Source organism: Pongo pygmaeus, chromosome 3, assembly GCF_028885625.2.
Source record: "Pongo pygmaeus isolate AG05252 chromosome 3, NHGRI_mPonPyg2-v2.0_pri, whole genome shotgun sequence".
In the NCBI taxonomy this organism is placed as follows: domain Eukaryota; kingdom Metazoa; phylum Chordata; class Mammalia; order Primates; family Hominidae; genus Pongo; species Pongo pygmaeus.
Genome location: NC_072376.2, coordinates 151,252,412 through 151,276,116, shown reverse-complemented (window position 1 = coordinate 151,276,116; position 23,705 = coordinate 151,252,412). Strand labels below are relative to the sequence as shown.

The following is a 23,705-nucleotide window of genomic DNA, read 5'->3' as shown; positions in this document are numbered from 1 at the left end:
ACAAACAATGCTTTGAAACCCTTGTGGAGAGGGGAATCCTTCTCCACAAAGTCAGCAGCTCATTAATCATAGACACAAAATTTGGAGAAAAAAATGAACTTTCTATTTTTCTCCATTTTCTCTCTTTGATGACGCAGAAATGGAAATACATTTTTGTAATACATCTTATCTCAGATCACTAAACTGAAAGCAATCTACATAGCCATAAATTTGGAAATAACAAGTATAAAACATTTCAGAGTGAAGGAAAAATTTTTTTAAAAAAGAAGAATTTACTGGCAAGTAAAAGTATCTGTCACAACTGTAACAGGACTCTTAGCAAACATATTAAAAGTAGCATTTCTAATCAAATTCATATTCACCAATATCAGAAAAAAAGTAGAATGGGTATTCTCAGATAACCACTTTCTTTGCCAACAAATGATGACTGTTGAGGAGGAATATATAAATCATGATGTTGACCGTCTTTTTGAAGGTAATGTACCTTGAGTTGTTTTCATAAGGGTGGTGATAAATTCTCCCCATCTATCCACAATCTTTATATGCCCACAAATATACATATGTTGTATAAATATGTATGTGTTTAGGTATATATATGTGTGTGTGTGTGTGTGTGTGTGTGTATATATGTGTGTGTGTGTGTGTGTGTGTATATATATATATATATATATATATATATATATATATATATATATATATATAAAACCAACCTAGAGGAGGATAAGACTTTTAGCAACAATGTTTTCTGTTGCAAAACTAGAAAACTTACATGAACATCAAGCATATGACTTTGAATTAACACCATGGTCCAAATGAGCTAATGGATTAAATTTCAAAAACATTTCATACAGTGACATATATGGAATATAAGCCTTATTTTTATAAGCATTCACATGGTCACTATTTACACAGTCACAGAGACATAGAATGTGGTCATATTTTACATGAACTTGAGATAATGTGACATAGCACGTTAGTAAAAATCTCACTTTATGGGCATGAACTAATGCTTTAAAAGAAATCTAAGCTTTTTCCCCCCGAATTTTTAAGAATTGCATTATGTGAGAGCCGTTGAATCAATCTGAAGGAATTATAAAACAAGTTGTTGCTCTTGTCACAGGATAATGCTGCCTTATCCTTTACACAGACCCCCTAGACTGTTAGTGACACATCTCTGAATGATTTGCTTAACTCTTGTCCTGTTTTTTTTTTTTTTAACATATACTGTTATCTTTAAGAGTTTTTAAACATCTTATAGCAATGTCATACAAGTATTTACTGGGAAGTAAAGCATATGCTGATACTAAAAAACATTCTTGACTCTCAGGAATGTTGGAAAGAAAGTTAGGTGTACTATACAGTATGCAGAAGTCAGCCATAGGTAGCCTTTTAAGATGGCCTCCAATGATCACCTCCGCCTTCTGGTATTTATAGCCTTGTGTAATCTCCTTCCCTTGAGTGTGAGCTGGAGCTAGCAACTCACTTCTATCAATAGACTATGGCAAATGGGATGGGATGTCGCGTCTGATATTAATTTACAAGAGACTGACTTCAGCCTTGTTGGCATATTCCATCTCTCCCTCTCTCTTCAGCACTTTTTGCTTGTGTGTTTTGATGAGTTGCTATGTTATGGGTGCCCTATGGAAAGACCCATGTGGCAAGGAGCTGAGAGTGGCCTCAGGCCAATAGCTGGTGAGGAACTGAGTCCCAGTCCAACAGCCTATGAAGAACTGTATCCTGCCAGCAACCAAGTTCCAAGTGAGCGGGGAAGCTGACCCCCAGTTGAGGTTTGAGATGATTGCAACTTCTTTAACACCTTGATTGCATCATGACTGTGCAAGACGCTGGGCCAGAGGACCCAGTTATACCGTGCCCAGATTTCTGACCAATAGATATGTGAGATAGTAAATATTATTGTTTTAAGCCACTAAGTTCTAGGGTAGTTTGTTACACAGAATAGATACTAATTCAAAGACAAATACTGACCATGTTCTATTTTATTGTTAATTTAGGACAGACTGGGGTTTTTTTTGTCACCCCAGCTGGAGTGCAGTGGCGTGATCTCAGCTCACTGCAACCTCCGCCTCTTGGGTTCAAGCAATTCTCCTGCTTCAGCCTCCCAAGTAGCTGGGACTACAGGCACATGCCACCACGCCCAGCTAATTTTTTTGTATTTTAGTAGAGACAGGGTTTCACCGTGTTGCCCAGGCTGGTCTCAAACTCCTGAGCTCAGGCAATCTGCCCACCTTGGCCTCCCAAAGTGCTAGGATTACAGGCGTGAGCCACCACACCCAGCTGACTCTGTGTTTTATGAGAGAGACATAATGCTAACAAAAGAAAAAGCAGCAGGAATGTAAGGATACATTCTGCTGGTTTTGGAGTCAACCTTTCCAAGAATGCATTTCCCTCTTTTACATTTTTTTCATTTGGAAATATTAATCTTAATCTGCATGAATTTGGAATTGTATATGATGTTCTAGAACACATTCCTCACTTACTCTAAAAGTAACTTTAATCTATACATATTTAATTGTATTGCTAAAATAACAGAATCTTACTTTTCTATATATATATATATATTTTTTTTTTCAAAACAGAATCTTGCTTTCAACCCAGGTTGGAGTGCAGTGGTGCGATCATGGCTCACTGCAGCCTCAACTTCCCAGACTTAAGCGATCCTCCCACTTCAGCCTCCTGAGTAGCTGGGACTATAGGTGCATGTTGCCACACCTGGCTAATTTTTTTTTTTCAGAGACACAGTCTCATTTTGTTGCCCAGGCTGGTCTCGAATTCCTGGGCTCAAATGATCTGCCCACCTAGGCTTTTGAAAGTGCTGGGAATACAGGCACACACCACCATGCCCAGCTAATTTTTGTATAAAATATTACTTTTTTTTAATACAAAAACTTAATATTAAAAGTTTATACCTTTGATAGAACTTCCAGGTATCAAAAAGTCTTGTCCTTGAACTGTTAGTGATCATAGTTTGAATCTTTCTCCAACTAAATATATCTTCAAACTATTGAAATAAACAACATAAATATACTGTTAAGGCTTACCTTGGGAGAGCAGTGCTCAGGAAAGCTAACTACCATCCCAATGCTCAGGAAGGCCAAACTCAAAAGCTGTCTTGTTACAGCAAAAGAACCAACCAGGCATGGTGGTTTGGGGTAAAATCAACATTTTGTTAATGTTTTGTTTTCAGCCTCAAGTTTTTTTCATTTATGAGTCTGATTTCCTTTTGAGGCTGTATCAACAAATTCAGGCTGGTTAGATACCAGAATCAGCCACCTTTTGCTTCTTTAGCAGAAATAGTTCTTATTAAATTGAGTTGCAAGAGTTATTATATTGCAAGAATAAGATGCTTCATTCGCCTCTCGTTAAGATCAGGTCTTGCAGATGTTTAATTCATATGCTAGCCTTCTGAGGTCAGGATTATTATCCCTATTTAGGGGATCTGGAAACCAAGGCAAAAAGGTTGAGTAATGTATCCTAGGTCACAGGAGGGATCAGTGTCTGAGCTAGGATTACAGTTCAGAAAGCCCCAAATTCCAAGACCTATGATCAGACTGCACTTATTTCAAGCCGACTTGGCCTACTTAAAATGAGTCCTTCCTCCCTTACTCCTGCCCCCAGGGCACTCTGTTGAGTATTTGAACTGCTGTCAGCAAATGTGAAAGAGGTCTGGAGACACAGCCTAGAAATATACCAGAGATTGGCCAGTTGCGATTGGGCTTCATTATAGCTTGACAGGCAGTTTCTCCTCCAAAATTGGTTTTCATATAAGAATTTTCAAAAGGTTTTTTTCAAATGTAGGAATATTAAAGCAATGTATTCAGCCTTCATTAGTCTTTATCTCGTTCATCAGAACTTAAACTATTTAGGAGTAGGAAATAACAGCAAAAGAGGCTGCCTAATCATGGTAAATACTACGACAGAAGTTTGCATAACTTTGGGAATATATGCTGGTACCTGGTTTTCCATTCAGAATTTTCCCTAATAAGGGTCTCTGCATTTACCAACTACATTTATTTGTTTCCAGAGTTTTATGAGACATGTATTTGAAAAGAAGATACAAAGAAAAATATATGTGTATGTATGTGTGTATTTGTATATGAGTAAAAGTAATAAAATTCTTAAGCCAGTGTGAAAGAGAGAGATGTTCAGAAGAAATATTTTTAGAGTACTGGATTTGGAGGCAAAATTCCTGGGTTTGCCTGCGTTTTTTTGTTTTTTTTTTGTTTTTTTTTTTTGCCGGTTTTACAATATTAAGCAAATTATTTAATCTCCTTGAAGGTACAAAGATAAACCAAATGGCTCTTGGTCATTAAAGAAAGGGTTCAGTGTGGCAGGAAAGATAGATAGATCACCAGCCAGGATACAATGTAATCTGTGCTAAATTAGTGTTATGATCAAAATGCTCAGGGAACATAGAGGCAGCAACATTTAAGCCTAACCTTGATTTTCACTGCATACAAAACAGAAAACATTTTAACTAGAATGACCAGGGCAGACTTGTGGTGTAAGACTACAAGGCTTAAGTGAGAAAGGTTAAGTCCTGGATGACTGGACTACTTGAATAACCAGGGCAACTTGAGAAAAGTTACAGGAGATGAAGATGAAAAGGAAGAAGGGGGCAAATCTGGGGACCAGGCTAAGAAGCCTAGACTGTGAGACAAAGGGAGATAGCTGTTCATGAATACAGGTATTCATTCATGCCTTCCTTCAAATTTTTATTCATTCATTCATTCAAATTTATATTATCAGGCACCCTAATGCTTTCTAGCAGAGACACAGATGTTAAAGACATCTCTAAGTATACACTTAGAGGGAACTCTCAATGTGGGTGACAGAATGCTTTGAAAGATAGACAAGTAAACAGGCAATTACCGAGGTAATGAGTACCATGACAGATGCACAGGACACAGAGGCAGAGAGACAGAAGAGCAAGCCTAGCCTGGGAGGTCAGCAGAGACTTTCTGCAAAAGAAGGTGTCTCAGGGGAGTCTTAACAGGGAAACAGGTGGAAGCAAAGGAACAAGAAGGGACAGGATTGGGGGCATGGAAAACAGCATGCATAGAATCAAGAGACATGGACGTGAGACTCGCCCTTTTGATTATTCATAAAGCTTTGTGGAAATGTCACTGACTTTTCCAACTTATTTCAGTGCTGTGGAAAACATAAAGCACCACAGGCCTATGAGGTACTGGAAGGGGTGCCAGTAAAGAACAGATTCAACTAGAGCAACAAGAAGCAGTGATGACTGTGAGTCACAGAGAGACACCATCAGAATTCACACAGCATGTTATTATGCCTAGGACTCATCGCTGCTTAGGGTCAACACAGTTGAACACTAATTTGTTAAATTAAGCTCTAATGATGTTTGCCTCATTCAGTTTCTTTACTAGCCAGGAAATAATTTATTATTCTCATCAAATTAATTGTAAATTGAGAAACTAAGAGATAAAGAGTTGAGGGGGGCCATAAGAGAGCTGATGCTGAAGGATAGAGGAGACTCTTACAAAGGAAAGGGGATTGGGCTGGCAACTGAAAAGCATGCCTGTTACAACACAGTCTCTCTCTGTCTCTCTCTCTCTGTCTTCCCCACCCCTTCTCCAAGTCACTGAGTCCCAGCCTCTCAGAAGGCTGAGGTGAGAGGATCACTTGAGCCCAAGACGTCAAGCCTGCAGTGACCTATGATCTTGACACTGTACTCCAGCCTGGGTGACTGAGTGAGACCTTGTCTAAGAAAAAGAAAATAAATAAATAAATAAATAAATGAAGATACCCAAAGAAGAGACTCTGTCTCAAAAAAAAAAAAAAAAAAGTGTGGTAGAAAACACTGAAGAATAGTGTGAGGCAATGATGTTTAAGAACATGCTAGCATCATTGAAATCACGACTGTGGAAGGGGAAAGCACTACTCACAGGTGTATCACAGAGACTTCCTGGAAGAGGCTGGATTTAAGGATGGATTTTAATGAAATGTTACTTTTGGATTGATCAAGAGGAAAGGAAAGAGCATTTGCATATCAGGTTCAGAAATATAAATCAGAACATAAAAGGAAGTAAAACACACTAAGAGAATAACAAATGATGAAACATGCTCAAAGTGAAACATACAATAACATCAGAGGATCATTTAATATTCACCCAGTAGTCAGTTTATGGGCACTTATTGAGTATAATACATGTGCCTAGCTCATTGCTAGTTGCAGTGAGGAAATATAGGAAGGAGACATTTCTGCATTCAAGAGGCTCAGCTTCTTGGGCAAGAGATGAGAATGACACATGACATTATCTGCCTTACAATGTAAAATAAGTTTGTGTTACATGTTTGTTTCTGTGGTACAATCCTATGTTTAACAGAGCTCAAAATGGAAAAAGGAACAGAGTAAGAACAATGGCTTCAGGAGGAAAATGCAATGATAGAAGCTTTGAAAGAAAGACGACTAGAATTCAGGTAGATACCAAAGAGCATGGAGGGCATTTCCTGAAATTAGCGGAATGTGATATTTTGCAGCTGTTATTATGAGAGACTACATATATAGGTGATCCTAATTTAATTCTGTTTGGATAGATGAATTCCTTTTGACAAGTTGAGACCAAGTTCTCATGGCAATTTTGTTTCTCTTTCATTTTCCTTTAGGTCATAGTAGATGATGATACCTGCCTGTCTGACCTTTGAGGAAGGGGAATTTCTGAAACCTAAGGCTTCCTTGTATTGCTCAATTCAGTGAGAAAGAAATCACTAATCATAGTAAGCATTCTGTCATTTTTCTAACACTTATTAATTATTAAAACTTGTTAAGTAATAAACTAGTTTATGACAGCAGTTGCTTTAGTTTTATTATAATTATTATCATCATTATTACCTTAAAGATGTGTTTTTTAGTAAAATTTGATTGTAAAATTTAAATAATGTCAATAGAACTCAGGAGTATTTTGAACAGAATCTGAAATACAAACATAAACTCAGGCATTCAATTTTAAAAGTATGGAACAACTAACTGTTCACAGCATGCTGGAAAACACTTGGTAGAGAAAGTGAGATTGGGGTCACTGGGAGCATAGACGGTAAAAGTGTGGCTTCATTATGACTAAACAAACATTCCATTCCTGAGAAAATCTCATATCCTGGTAAGCAGTTGGTCTTCTAGTAGAAGAGAATTAAAAAAAAAAAAAAAAAAGGACACATTGCAGTTGGGAACTCTAAAGCATACCGAGTTACCTCTCTGATTTTATTTAGCCTAAAGTGAACATATTTCATGATGAAGGCTAGAATTGCTCATGCTAAGCTGAAAGTGATAGAAAGAAATTAGAACTGTCTCTTTCAACCTCTCAGGAGAGCTAAGGGGTTAGTGCAGTGGGGAAGGCTGGTGACGTGACCAAGTTTATGAGCTGATGATGGTGAAAGCCTGATTCTTTCCTTTCATCACAGATTTGACTGGCCAGTAATGCAGGGCAATGGCTGGATTTTCTTTCAAATCAGTGACTTGGGAAATGCTATTATCCCGTGGTTTCCCACCTGTTGACAAACTGCTAAATAATATGGGTGATTAGTTGAAGTGTTACATAAATAAACACATCATTGCTTTGATATGATCATTTGCAAAGCAACAAGAAGAGTTTCATACCCTATTTAAAGATATATTTAGGAACAGAATGGAAAAACTACAAGCTTAAGAATCAGAAAGGTCAGGAATGAAATTGTCAATCTACTACTTGTAATATTGGAGAAAGTGATTTTGCCTCTCTTAGCCTCAAATTTCTGGTCTAAAATTGAGGTTAATAAGCTTAATTACATAGGCTTGTTTAGATAATTACATAAGATAACCATTGCAAAATTAATCTATTTTGGTGAATGCTCAATAAATATTAGCTGTCTTCCCTTACTCAACAAAGAATAGGTTATCAAAAATTGGGATTGTGAGTAGAAACTGGAAGTTACTGCCAGCAAGTTCCATTCTAAGAATCCCATGTCATAAAAATGAGAGATGAAAGAGGCTATATTTCAGCTACATTTGTCACTTGTTTTTATTAATCACACACATACACCAAACATTTTTATATTTAATTGAAAGATGAAAAGTTGTAATTAAATGGGAGGAGTAGTACTTTTAGAGTCGAGTATGGGTAAAGTCTGTAAGAGCACAGATGGATGAGTGTTAAGAATCCTATTTACTAAGTGGCTTCACTTCTTGAGCTTTGGGGAAATGGCTCTTTCATAATTTTAAACAGTTTGTGAATTCTCCTTCAAGTCAGGATTGTCAAGGGGAACTGAATATAACCTCTGTCTAATTTCACTTGGTATTTCATTTCTTTTCTGTTTGCAAGGTATTAATTATTAAATGTGCTTCATATTGATAATTATACTGCATCTTATTTATTAATGACTCACTATTAAGCTTAAACTTAATATCTCCAGAGGTTCTCAGGTCTCTACCTTTGCAGGTCATTGCTCTTTTTCTCTTTACCGGACTGACAGCTGAGAGGGTTTCAAGCTTTGGGGTTTAAGGTAGATAGGTTTTAATGGTGTGATTACTCACAACACAGTTCATTACCACTAATGGAGTCACCCATGCAACCAAACGCAGAAAAGTGATCCTGCACAATAGTGAACTAATAGGCAATAAATTATTACACCTGAGAAAGGCAATCATACGTAAGAGCAGTAAATGGCCAGTGCCCAAAAGAAAGGTACATATTTTTATTTTGCCTGAAGTGTGTGTCTCTTTTTCAGAAGGACAAAGTTTATTTTGAAAGCAAAAAGAAAAAAAAAATTCCACTTCTTCTTTTGATCAGTGTAGACATGGCAAGAGACACAAAATAATCAAGGCAAAAATTGAATTTACTCTTTATAATACAGCTTTGCATAACCCATTTCCATGTTTGGGCTTCTCTCAAATTGAGAATTATATATGAATCTTTACATTAAAGGTTTCAGGAACATAGATTGCACATTTATATTATGAGGGGATAAAAATTCACTGGCTTGTTCCACAAAGGGAAAAACATACACTAACTAGCAAACATTCTTCATACGTTTTTTGATATTTAATTACAACAGCAAAACCTCTTAAACCTGAGGCCTGCAATGCTCATATGGCACTTTGGAGACCAGAGCCTTTGGTGCCTTGGTCTCCCCAGTCAGGAATCAATCCCTCAGATTACTCAATCACATTCCACTGAGCAGATAAGCTTTTCTGCCCCTGCACCCTAAAGGCATCTCTGGCAATTGTTTTCCTGTGGTTTACTGCTCCCATAGATGGCCTATTTTGTAGACTACTCCCAATATCTCCAAAGTAAACCCTTCTGATTTTCACCTCCAGTAACAGAAATTCTTAATGAGCCTTTTCTCATGCACAAGAAAGAAAGCTTCCCTGACATTCTAATGTTAAGCTGAGATTTTGAAGCTCCCATCCATCCCTGAAATTAGAAAACTCAAAATCTTTCGTCCAGGTGATTATACTCTACAGTCTCTCTCTTATGCTTAGCCGGTAAAGCCATCCTCACTCATCCAAGGTAAAACACTATCCTCCATGGTGGTTCCAGTTTGAATATCTTGGGGTCCATTTTGCCTCATTTTTTTTGTTAGGAGAGTAGTAAATATGCTTGGTCAGAAATGGGGGCATGTCCTCTTTGCATTTTTGTTTAAGAGGCTGAATGTGTGTGTGTGTGTGTGTGTATGTGTGTGTAAGTATATATTTTTAAAAAGCATTTAATTTTAAATAGTTTTAGATTCACAGAAAAGTTGCTAGATATTACAGAGAGTTCCTGTCTACTCCTTTCCCAGTTTCTCCTATTGTTAATATTTTATGTTACTATGGTGCATTTTTACAACTAACATACATTATTATTAACTCAACTCCATACTTTATTTAGATTTTCCTAATTATTCCCTAATGCCATTTCTTCTGTTCAAGGATCCGATCCAGCATACCACACTACATTTAGCTGTCAAATCTCCTTTGTTTCCTGTGTGACAGTTTCTCTGGCTTTCCTTGTTTTTGATGACCTTGACAGTGTTGAGTACTGGACAAGTATTTTGTACACTGTCCTTCAATTTGGATTTATCTGAAGCTTTTCTCATAATTAGACCAGGGTTGTGTATTTTGAGGAGGAAGATCACAAAGGTGAGATGCCATTCTCATCTCACCATGTCAAGCACACTTGTTATTGGCATGACATCACTAATAATGTTGACCTTGATCACCTAGCTGAGTTAGTGTTGCCAGGTTTCTCCACTGTAAAGTTACTCTTTCTCCTCTCTTCACTTTCCACACTCAACTCCTTAGAAGCAAATCAATAAGCCAATACACTTAGTCTACAGTCAATGAATAAGAGTTAAGATTCAAATCCTTAGAGAGAATATTTACATAGATAATTCAGAATTTTTCTGTAAAGGATATTTGGCACTTCTCCGCCCATTTGTTTATTTATTCAATCAATCACTTCTTTGTATCAGGATCATTACCTGTTTTATTCATTGCTAAGTCCCTAAGCAATGTCTGCATGTAATGGTCTCTCAATTAATAAATCTTAAATGAATTAATGTAACCACAAGGTCAGAAGGTACCCAAATGCCCTCTGATAACTTCAATATTAATTCAGCCCTAAAATTCTAGTAGCTTTCTCTTTTTTTTAATCTATAAAAATGGGAAAGTAATATCTATTTTGTAGAATTGTTTTGGGACAGTGGCCAGTGCAAGCACAGCTCCTGGAACATAGACAGTGCTCCAGTAATCATGATTATTCTTATCTCATAGAGATGTTTATTATCCAATTCAGAAGTTCAGGTCAGTGAAAAGCAAAAATTCCCAGTGATTACTGTGGGCTACATATATAGGTGATCTGCCTTTAAATTATGGAGTCTCAAACTATAAATTGGTGTATAATTTTCACTTGTAAAATAATAATTTCTTTGCTAATATAAAAATAAATTTAATATTTATAACATTCTGTTGATTTACCTATTTACTTTCTCCACCTTGGTAAAGTTTTGGTCATAGAGCTTTTTGTTCTCTTACAGTTTGCATTCTTTGGGGAATAAAATTGTAAATGGCTTTCCTTTGGTGCTATAACAACCCTTTTTTCTTTATATAGAATGATACAATTATATAGATTCCATAACAGGATTGTGCAGAAAACGTGTTTACTGTATTTAAACAGAAGAATTTTTTGGTACTAATTCTGGTTATGGTTGTGATTTTGCCATTAAGTAATGCTGAAGCTATCAGAGAACATTCGAGTTCCTTCTGACCCTATTAAGATTCATTAACTGAGCTATCACTACATGTGGGCATCACTTTAGGTGCTCAAGATTTAGTGGCAAATAAAACAGCTAATAATCCTGCCTTTATGACAATAGAATTTTAAAAAGCATATATATATGTCTGTGTGTATAAAATTTTAAAAGTATATGTGTGTGTGTGTATATGTTGGTAGTAAGTGCTGTGGAGAAATGATAAGAGAAATATGAAATGTGGATGGAGGAAGCAAGCATAATTTGCTCTTTCACATTGGAAGGATTCACTAACAGTGTGATACTTAAGAAAAGGCATAGGGGAAGTGAGGGAATAAACCATCCTGATGTCAGAGAGAACATTCCAGACAGAGAAAATAGTAGATGCAAGCACCCTGAGGTGGGAGAATAATCCAAGTATTTAAGGAACAGCAAAGAAATGAATACATATTAGAGCAGACTTTCAAATATGGATATTTAGCATTCATGACCAAACTAAAATTGAGTTAGATTAAATATATTCATTGTTTAAAAGTAATCCATAGTTAAAAGGAAAACTGAAATAGAGATATATTATCCACAGTTACTTTTATCTTCAATGCCATCATTTATTTCTATAAATAAATAACAAAATAAATGTATTGAAATATATTTGAGTTCCTGGTGAGCAGGCATTCTCATTGCTTATGCTTAGCAAAACAATTTTGCTTTAAGTTGCTACTAATATTTGATTCAAGAGTCTTAAGCTTGGCTGGGTGTGGTGGCTCACGCCTGTAATCCCAGGACTTTGGGAGGCCAAGTCGGGTGACTCATGAGGTCAGGAGTTTGAGACCAGCCTGGCCAACATAGTGAAACTCCATCTCTACTAAAAATACAAAAAAAAAAAAAAAAATTAGCTGGGTGTGGTGGCAGTCACCTGTTATCCCAGCTACAGGAGGCTGAGGCAGGAGAATCGTTTGAACCCAGGAGGTGGAGGTTGCAGTGAACCGAGGTCATGCCACTGCACTCCAGCCCAGGCAACAGTGCGAGACTCCGTCTCAAAAAAAGAGTCTTAAGCTTTATAAAGGCTTTTTCTCCCTATAGAACATACACTAAGTTTATATTCCATTTATCTAATGTTGTTGGCTGTAGTCTTCTCCTGATACAGTGCATAGATTGACTTGACATACCAGATTAACTGAGATCAAGTTAATTACTAATATGAGAAATGATTGTATAAAAATCATTATGTTCCTAAGATTTGTATTCTTTAATATTTATAAAAATTATAAACGTAAACTGTGATATTCATGACCTATTTCTTTCTATATTTGGACTCAATTCAATGCTTTAAAATATTTTTGTTTAAAAAAACTTTATAATTTTGTCTGAAAACATCCACGTATAAAAATATAATAAACTTAAACATTTTGTCCTTTATCCTCAATTCAGTGTTCACAGAGGCCTGTGTTTTCATTGCAGCAGGCAGTCAGATTTCAACAGTGAGGCAATATTGTTTTGTACCTGTGGTATTTGTAGGAAGACATCTTCAGATGGGTTATGCCTGCTGGGAGCTCAGCTGTCTTCCCTGTAAATTTCAGACACCCCAAGGGGTGTCTTCTTTGTGGATGATAATCACTGTATTTGGATTGGAACAATGTGGCCTTTAGTGCCTGCATGCACACCCATGTGTGTGTATGCGTGTGTGTGTGTATGTAATTTAATTTTAAATTTAGGCCAATAGTTTGGTTTAGGGAAAGAATACTCTCTGTGTCCCTGGAAATACTGAAAAGCAAATATTTTCAAATGACATTGGGTTGATTGGGCTAGGTTAAAATTAGGTCAATTTATTTTTTAATCCCAAATATTACTTTAAAGATAATTAATACTTTCTCATTAATAGAGTTGCAAGTGTTTTCTAGATCATTTCTAAAAATGAAGACATAGGTTTATGAATTTTGAAAAAGAGAAACAGTTGCCTAAAAGTAAAACTTTTTCAACAAAATAGTTATTTTTACATCTTTTAAAAATGTAAACAGTCTACCATGATATATTTTTGTATGTGCTGGGTAAATAAATAGGCCCTCAGGGGGAATGAAAGGCCCTGATTTGTAGCATTCTCTGCTTTCTGTTTTGCGCATACTCCCAATATGGCCAATTACAAATGACCAACAATGTAATACCTGGCTCATAAAATTCCTGAACATTTATTAATAGGCTCTAGTGAGTCCACAAGAGCAGGCTCCAGCACCTCTAGAAAGTAGTTATCCTCTTTCTCTGGGAAAATGGCAATACGGGGCCTACTGGTAACTTTTAGAACTGTCTGAATTATCTTCTTTCAACTTATTACTTTTCTGATCTTAGTCGGTTTTCATTAATCTAGCAAGGACAGGGCAGTATCCTTTTGACTGTATGGGAACTGCAAGAAGTAATGGAACAGCTGTGACCTTCAGATTGTCTAATAACTTGCTAAATTAATGGCACCTGGTGTAAGTGCACAGTAGACATAATCTCGATCTCACTTTCCCCTAGTTCTTTTCTTGACTTCCACGGAACTTCCTTTCTCTCTAGATCTAAGCTTACAGCATAAACTAAAATTTGGGGGCATAAATGCAATATGTTCTCAAGTTTAATATGCCCTCATTTGCAAAATATACCTTTGATTTTATAGTGGTTTTCATGGAAAGCAAACTACAGTTATGAAATACGTTCTTTTTCCAGAACCAGAAGTGTGTGTGTGTGTGTGTGTGTGAAAACTAAGAGTGTACAATGTGTAATAAGGAAACCAGGTGATGATATATGAACAATTTTGAAAGCTTTGGGGTAGTGTCAGCACACCTATCCTAGGATTGTGCTCTTTCAATGGGAGAAGGGGGAGGGATAGATTTTTTCTCCCTCTTAATAGTTTCAAATAATCGGCACCCTTAAGTCACAACATTTGTAGGTAGCGAGTGGACTCCAAACTTCTATGCTACCTCCTATAAGAAAAGCAGCTTTGCAATAATTTTTATGTCTTCTTAACTGTCTTTGAAAGTGTACTGTTACCAATCAACAAGAAAAAAACAAATAACTGTTAAAAAGTGGGCAAAGGACATGAACAAACACTTCTCAAAAGAAGGCATACAGGTTGCCAACAAAATGAAAAACAGCTCAACATCACTAATCATTAGGGAAATGCAAGTTAAAACCACAATGAAATACCATTTCACACCAATCAGAATGTCTATTATTAAAAAGTCAAAAAATAAAGACATTGACAACAATGACTAGAAAAGGGAACACTTATACACTGTTGGTGGGAATGTAAAATAGTTCAACCCCTTTGGAAAACAGTGTGGTGATTTCTCAAAGAACTAAAAACAGAGCTACCATTTGACCCAGCAATCTGACTGCTAGACATCCACCTAAAAGAAAATGATTTTTTGTTATCTAAAAGACAGTTACACTCATATGTTTATCAAAGCACTATTCACAATAGCAAAGTTATGGAGTCAACCTATGCACTCATCAATGGTGGACTGGATAAAGAAAATGTGGTACATATTCACCACGGAGTACTTAAAAAAGAATGAAATCATGTCCTTTGCAATAACATGGCTGGACTGGAGGCCATTATCCTAAGTGAAATAACACAGAAAATCAAATACCACATGTTCTCACTTATAAGTGGGAGCTAAATAGTGGGTACACATGGTCATAAAGATGGAAATAATAGTCAATGGGAACTCCAAAAGGGGGAGTGAATTGAAATAGGGGGATGATAGTTGAAAAACTACCTATTGTGTACTAGGTTCACTATCTGGGTGATGGCCTCACTAGAAGCCCAAACCCTACCCATGTAACAAATCTGCACATGTACCCCCTGAATCTATAATACGATTTTAAAAAGGTATTGTTACACTCTCAGTTTGAACTGCTTAATACATCTGATACCTGAAATTAGGACAGATGAATGACAATACTGAAACCAACTTCATGATATAATCACATGACGATGTGACAGAAATTGACATTATTATTTTTAAGGTAAAACAGCAAATAAAAAATTTACATTGAAAGAAATCTTTATTTCCCTTTCTCTTTTGTATTTTTGTGTGGCATTTCTTAAATTCCAAGATTTCTTACTTTCAAAAAAAAAAACTCCATCTTTATCTCCAGTCGTCTGTCTATGTTTATACTTCTACCTATTATTGAACTATTATCTATGTCTCATCTATGAATCTGTATGTCTATCTATCTATATCTATCTATCTATCTGTCATCCATCCATCCATCTATCATAGTATTCAAAGTAAGTGCAAGAACATGACTGTAGATTGGAAATCTGAAGCATGAAAATAATATTTTCTGTTACATGTGCTTTCAATATCATCTTGGCCATTGATAACATAATAAAAACATGTTTATTCAGTACTCTTTTTTTCTTTTTCTTTTTTTTTTTTTTTTTGCTATGTCTTTTTCCTAGCCTAGAGCCTTATTTTAGCCATTCTCTAAGTTTTCTACTTATTGAGCAGAATGAGAAGTGTATTTGATATATATAGTATCTGGTATTATGAGAATTCATTTAAAGCAAAACAAAGTGAGAAATAGGTTGCATTAAAATATTTTTATTGACAAATTTCTAATTTATGAAGGCAAGAGAGAAATTTTGCATGGTGAACACATTGTTAATTAATTCAGTAAACATGCCAGACCTCAAGTTAGAAAGACCAACAGGAGTAGGAAATTTCCTCTAGAATTTTAATGGGTTGTGGTAAATACAGTAAAAGTATAGATTTTAGTCTTTCACCCAGACCAAGGATATCAGAATCCCATGAGGCTGAACATGAGCATATGCTTTTAATAAACCTAAAAAAATCTGTTTTTAGTGATTTTTATTGTATTGCTATGTTTAGAAGTTTCTGGCCCATATTGTGTGTGATCCACAGAATAAATCAAATTTACATTAGGGACACCTTTTTTCTCTTTACCTAACGGGCAAATACATTCTCCTCTTAAAAACATTTGTTTTCCTAGCTTGAGATTTTGCTACAGAAAAGTCCTATCTAACTTCTTCTCTCCAACATTCACACTTCCCAAACTTCTCCAGTCTTAACTCTAGAGTCACTATTTTAGTTGGGGACACCCAACTAGACAAAAGTAGTTTAGCCCTCAGTCAATTCTATATTGCTTCTATGGTGAAGCTAAGATCATCTCTTCTTTCTGATTTGAAATTCTTTTTCTGCTTAATTTAATGAGCCCCTACTCTATAATGCACTAAGCTTGGTACAGGAGGAATATAAAGATAAATATGACATGTGCTTGCATCCCACTGAAGGAGGTTGATGTGATGTAACATCAACATAACATCAAATAAGCATAACATAAAACAAAAATCAGGTTTATGATAATGAGCTGAACGTTTCCAAGTCTCCAAGTCTTCTTTTATGTCCAATAAAATAATTCAAGGCTCCATCCCACACAATCTGAGGAGTCCAGTGCCATTTCTGGTGTTTATGATGATTCCTGCCTGGTGGTGCTTACAATTGACTAGTAAGCGCATTTTTCACTCCACGGTCAGTCCTGGATCACTTATCACCACTCCTGCCTGTCTCTTCCTGGTTCTCAGGGCTCTATCCCAAGTGTGGACATGTCTCATTTTCTGAAAGAAGCACACATATGAGGCTATTGTGTTGGGTAACAGGCTTTAGAGACAATGGAGGTTCATTATAGTGTAGACACCAACTACACTTGGGTACCAAGTTATTTTGAAATTCCTCACTTAGGTCAGACTGCATATGGAAATCACTCACTCATGATGTATTTCTTTTGGTTCCAGACCCCCAACATACTGCCAGAGTTCATCGTCACACTAACCAAAATCCACTTCCATCTCCATTTCACAAGTTTTAGAAATAACTTCCCAAGTCACCAGGTAGAATCAAAAGTTAAATATACTTAGTTATGCAGAATAAATTTGCTCCTTTCAATTTCAACCTCTTTTTTCCACGCCATCCTGGGAGCAATTCTGGGTACAAGCAATAGACTCTGATAAATATTTTTACAAACCAAACCACATTTTCTCAGTATCAATTGTAACAGTAGCCATTTTTATTTCTTTGTCCATTTCATTATAGAGACATAAGCTAATTGCCCTAGGAATGTGTACTTTTTGGAATGCGTCCTACAACATATAACAATGGTCAGGGAGGGAGTGGGGGAGAGACATTCTTTTTGAGGTCAAGGACCATCTTTCTTTACTATATTCCTAAATACTAATATAGTTCCCAATACAAAATTGTCATTTATTATGTTTATAGAATGAATAGATAATTGAATGTTAAAAATATGTGTCTGGCTTTTTTAGCCATGGCATATGAATGCCAAATCATTTGAGAAGTCTGGGAGACATGGAACACCTGTGTGGGCTGAGACAGGATATGTGGTTTTGTGTGGTTGTCCACTTAAGCAGGCAATTAATTTTTCACATAATCAGTTATTGAATTGTCCATTCACATAATGTTAATGCATTTGAATTTGTAATTAATCTCCATTTTATTTAGAGCATTTTATATCTATCTTCCAATTCTAATAGTACATGGCCTTGACTTTTTAAGTGGATTTACCACTAAGCACACATGTGCACACACACACACATTCACATAAAGGACTGGGGAAGTTAGAGAAGTAAAGTCAGACATTTTGGCTTTTCAGAAGACATTTTCTAATGATTAGATAGATCTAATTTCACAGAATTTTTTTTAAAAAACATGGAATATTTAAATTTTGAACTTTCTTTTCTAGATCAAGTGTTGCCAAACTTTTTCTGTAGGGGGTCAGATAGTACATATTATAGGCTTTGTGGATCATACGTTCTCTGTCTTAACTGCTCAGTATACAAATTTGTGGACATGATTGTGTTCCAAAAAGCTTTATTTAAAAAAATAGGCAATGGGATAAATTTGCTCCATTGGCCATAGTTTGCCAACCTCTAGATCTCTTAAGGTGATTTAGATTAATCTCTTGACAAATTATGGGGGCTCTTGCTTTGAACTTTGTCTTTCTTCATGAACTAGTTCTTTCTATTATTTTCTGTCCTTATATATGGTCTTTCAATCTTAAAAAAAGTTTTGTGGTTAAGGAAATGCTATTCTAACTTAAGTATCATCTTGCATACCTTCTTTCCCCTGTGTTCCTTCTCTTCTTCCACCACTTGTTATTCCCTAATTGTTTCAGGTCTTATTTTCCCATAATCTTCTCAAGCCAGCAACCCTGGTTTTATACTTCTCTCATACCTAGCACAATTAAAGTTCTTATGCTCATTCAAGTAGATTATATTAGAACAAATCTGGGAAATGTAGAAAAGTAGCAGAAAATATTCAAGATTAATAAATATTTTTCGAATATTTCCTAGGTGCTGGGCTATGAAGGAATGAAAAAATTGCACCCAAACCCGTTATTATTAATATACTATCACTTCTTTTTTCTATGTACAGGTTTTAAAAAGGAATTGTGTTCATACCACATATAATCACTTTTTCTTGTCTTTTAAATTCAATTGTATAAATAAAGCATCGTCCCTGTTATTTCATACCTTTTATAAACATGCTTTTGATGATGGCTATTACACTGTAGATGTGTTATACTTACTTATTATTTAATTATTAACATTATCATAATTATTATGACAGCAAACAACTATTTGTGTAAAGTTAAAAAATTATTTGAAGTTATTTAGGATAGATTCTGGATATAAGATTACTGAGTTAAAATGCCATAAATGGTTTCAAGGCAAATGAAACATATTGCCAAGTTGTTGTTACAAAAGATTTACCTAATTCATCTTTCTTCAAGGAGTACACACAATCAGAGGTGTGCTGGAGTCTACTCAGATTGGCTCACGAAAGCCTATCGTAAGCCTGGCTTCACAATCTAGTGTTTAGTGACATGTATTTGGTAGCTTGCAATCAGCCATGGTGAGAGTATTTACATAACAGAAATCAGCAAATGCTACAAATAGGTGGTGTTATTTTACTTCCCTCCAGAGAGCAAGTCCTTAAGCATTTATCAGCACAGCTCCGCAGCATAGCTTTGTATCATACCATTGGACGACATAATTTAAAATTTTGGCCAATTTAAAAAATAGTGTATTTAAACATATTTTCCATTTGGTTGATTGCAAGTGGGGTTAAATATTTTTATATTAACCAGCTGCTTTATTTTAATTAAATTAATTAATTAATTAATTTATTTATTTATTTATTTTTGAGGCAGGGTTTTGCTCTGTCACCCAGGCTGGAGCGCAGTGGCACAAACAGAGTACATTGCTGTCTATCTTCTGGACTCAAGTGATCTTCCCTCCTCAGCCTTCTGAGTAGCTGGGACTACAGGTATGTACCACTACACCTAGATAATTGTTTTTAAAATTGTTTTGTAGAGACAAGGTCTCCCTTTGTTGCCCAGGTGTTGGTCTTGAACTTCTGGGCTCAAGGTATCCTCCTGCCTTGGCCTTCCAAAGTGCTGGAATTACAAGCATGAGCCACTGCACTCGGCCATTTTTATTTATTTTTAAATAGGCTATCTATGTTCATGCCTGTTTGTCATCAAGAAAGTCTTTGTGTTTTATGAGTAACTGTCCTCATCTCTTTATTGTCCTACCTTTACTATAGTTATTTCTATAAATTTATAATCTACTCTACCAAACATCTGTAACCATAAATATTAGGAGGATTCAAACATACACGACTCCATAATGCCTAGCATCATGCTAAATATATAACAAATACTCAATAAATACTTTAAAATTAGGTGATAATATGTATTAAACCTTAGTTCATTCTTGTTCTTGCTTGCATTAATATTTTTCTTATTATAATATGTTTTTAAGAAAATAGGAGCTGAACATCAAATAATTACATTTTGTTTCACAGTTTAATAGTCTGAAAATTTGATTATTTTCACAGATGCAGATAGAAATATTAGTTTTATGAGAAATTATTTCTTAAAGGATGAAACATTCCACAAAATATATTTTATCACAGACTATGGGTGAGTACTAAAGTTTTTTGATATTTGATTTATTAAAATCTAGTGACATTTATTCATATAAGAGTAAAAGAATAAGGATATACCTGAAGCAAACAAAACACCACTACTTTTTAAAATCAAATCAAAATGTATGGTAAATGCAATTATGTATATGCATGTTATGAGTAGGATAGGCACAGAGCTGATGGAGAAGAGTGTGGGTTGGGAAGAAATTACCCGAAAGACAGATTATTGGGCATGTGTAGAATGAGAATTTCCAGTCTCACTTGACAGTGGTGCTTTTAGACTCAATGCACTTTTTTAGCATCAGCTTGTGCAGCCAAAACCTCACTTGGAGCTTTAACCAGGGATTGTAAGTGGAAGAACAGATTAAATTAGAGTCTACCCAGACGTACAGGATAAGTCAAATGCTCGATGCACATACTTGGAAATTGATCCTAAGAAAAGATATTCTTATGTGAGTCCAACTTTAGGTGGAAAACCACGACACTAATACTTGAAAGTAAAATAGCAGAGATCTGTGGATGTTGGGACAACTACAGATGGAAGAGGTGAGGATGAAAGGGGTTTAGGGCAGAAATAAGCCACTGAGCTCTCAATGGAATGTCTAAAAGGGAGCTCTTTTAAGGTCTAGGAGCACCTCCTAAGGTGCCATAACCATCACTCAGCAATAGTAACTCAACATGCCTTTCCTAGATTATGCCTTGACTAAGGAAATTTTCCCTTGGTTTATTACTCTCACGAATTCTGATGACATTTCACTCTAAACTCATGATTACTCAGTCATTTTTTCCTCTCTGGTTCCTACTTCTGTGGACAGACCACTTACACTTACCTTGAAGTCCTGTTCCTCCACTACTCCGTATCGTGGTCTCTGTCCTGTTTAGTCAATACCCACATGTACCAAACACTATAGACACATCCTCCTTTTTAATTCCACTTTAGTTTTTATATTTCCTTAAAATATAAAAATGTTTTTCATAGAAACTATATCATGTTTAACCTGTCTGGTAATAGTCTATGCCTGAATGTAGTAAAGATTTGTTTGTGTACATGTCCCAATAGCCTTATCTATTACCATTCTACATCTCTTCAATCTTCATTTTAAGTAAAAACACATCCAGCAGATATTGCCTCAACCTTGGGGCATTCTAGGAATAAGACTACTTTTTATGGCTCAGTTTCATTCAAGAATTGTTACTGAGCACCATATTGTATAAGGTCCTGGGGATTTAAATAAGATATTGCTCCTACATATGGAGTGCTTACATGCACTAGAAGAATAAAGAAATAAACAATTTTAAGATGATGTGATAAACCCATTGACAGAGGTTCAACTGGCTGTCTAAGCACTTGCTCATTCATTGATTTATTTATATGGAAAAACTTACAGTGATGTACATTTAAATTTTATTTTCTTGCAAGTTATCTTTCTCTAAAAGAATAAGATTACATAAAAGGTACATTTTTGGTGTATTTATCCATCATTATTTTAAAACAGATATTTTCAAATTGTCAAAACAAATATGATAATTTAGTTACCAAGCATGAAAAAGAAATTTCTGTGACTCAAAGAACTGTGGAGGCTAATCAAAAATGCCAAGGATATAAGGAAAACACTACCGCCATTCTATGAAACCAATTACAAATAAATTTGATTTTTCAAAAATAATTTGGTACATGTATAACCAGAGAAATGGTACAGAAAATAGAAACTATCCCTCCAATTCTCCCAGTAATATTTGTAGAGAAACAATAGCATGTGGATAAACTTTTGTTTTAAACCAAGGAGTGACCTCTATAAGTCTTTTATTATTATGGGTGGTGTTCTACCTATGAGTGATTTATAAAGTGGAATTTGTTTGTTTCTCCGAATTCTTTTGAGGATTGATTTGCTTCTAAAAAGTAAATTTTTAAAGAATGCAGAGATACATAGATTAATTCTTATAACTTTTCTCTTGGCAGTTTCAACATTAATTTATTATTGAGGATGATAGGTATTGTTTTTCATACACTCGATTGAAGAAATGCCTTTTCAGACCTCTCTCTGCAAGTGTCAGAGTAATTCATGTCTTACATAATCAACAGTTATTTACAGTTTCAATTATAAATGATTAAGTGTCCTGTTCCCAAGAGTTTGTTAAACAGTGAAATGTCCCCTTGATTTTAGCATTCACACCCAATAATGTGAAGATAATTTTATGCATTTACTTATATTTGGCATGCTGATGTTTTCTTATGAAAATTATCAAATAGTTTCAACTCTTTGTGACTGCATATACTTTCTTCAAGCCTCATTAAAATATGATTTAAGGTCACAGATATCATCACAAAGATTATTATACAACAATGATACTATATCAAGCAAGCAATCAGGATTCAACTTAATCAGATAATTTAACATGAACACTTCTTGTTACTTACTGCCTTATATCCAAACTGAGTAAATATTGTGACTAGAAGTTTTTTCCTGCAAGTATTACCATTTAAAAGAGGGTCATGATTCTGAAAGATTCTGAAAAAGTGAAGACATTCACATGTAGTTTTTATTATTCACATATTCTATCTATTTTGGAAATCAGAAAAATGGAAAGTAGAAGAGAAATTGTATATGCACCACCATAGTTTCTTTTTTCTAAAGTAAGGTGTTTTAGACCATTTTATAAAATCATGAAAGTCCTAAATTATAGAAATTATAGAAAGACTAGAAAATTGGAAAAATCCATAGTCTTATTAATAATTAAATATTTCTCTATTTTATTTTTTGAGATGGAGTTTTGCTCTTGTTGCCCAGGCTGGAGTGCAGTGGTGTGATCTTGGCTCACTGCAACCTCCGCCTCCCAGGTTCAAGCAATTCTCCTGCCTCAGCCTCCTAAGTAGCTGGGATTACAGGCATGCGCCACCACGCCTGGCTAATTTTGTATTTTTAGAAGAGATGGGGTATCTGTATTTCACTATGTTAGTTAGCCAGGCTGGTTTCAAACTCCTGACCTCAGGTGATCCACCTCAGCCTCCCAAAATGCTGGGATTACAGGTGTGAGCTGCCACGCCCAGCCAACAATCAAATATTTAAAATATGAATCTTAAAATGTAATTCTTGATTTAAGAATGAAAAAATATTGTTTCTTGAATTAATAATTTTTCTCCCACTAACACATAATAATTATTTTCATTTTGTTTTTACACTTTTATGTAAAATATAACATATATACAATAAAGTAAACAAAAAATATGTGAATTATTACGAAGTAAATATGCTTGGGTATCCAGTGCTGAGACCAAGAAATAGATCATTATCAACACTCAGAAGACTGCCTCATGATCCACCAAATCAGTATTCCTTCCCTCTGTCCAACATGTAACCACTGTTCTGACTTCTCAAATTGCAATATAATTTTGTCTGTATTTACATTTTATGTTAACATAATCATATGTACTCTTTGTGTTTGGCTTCC

General features: G+C 35.3%; 1 long non-coding RNA gene across 6 annotated transcripts in view; it reads left to right on the top strand.

Moving 5' to 3' along the window:
• The window catches only part of LOC129035675 (uncharacterized), a 47,187-nt gene that overhangs the window by 7,467 nt on the left and 16,015 nt on the right, over positions 1-23,705 (top strand). For 2 of the 6 annotated variants that reach the window (XR_008502271.2, XR_008502273.2), the window contains exons 2-4: positions 6,649-6,759; positions 19,473-19,592; positions 20,166-20,250. This is a non-coding gene — a long non-coding RNA (uncharacterized LOC129035675). Of the gene's footprint in view, positions 1-4,963; positions 6,463-6,648; positions 6,760-19,472; positions 19,593-20,165; positions 20,251-23,705 lie in introns of those variants that run through there. The other 4 variants (XR_008502276.1, XR_008502274.1, XR_010126142.1 and 1 more) reach the window with 4 other exon arrangements.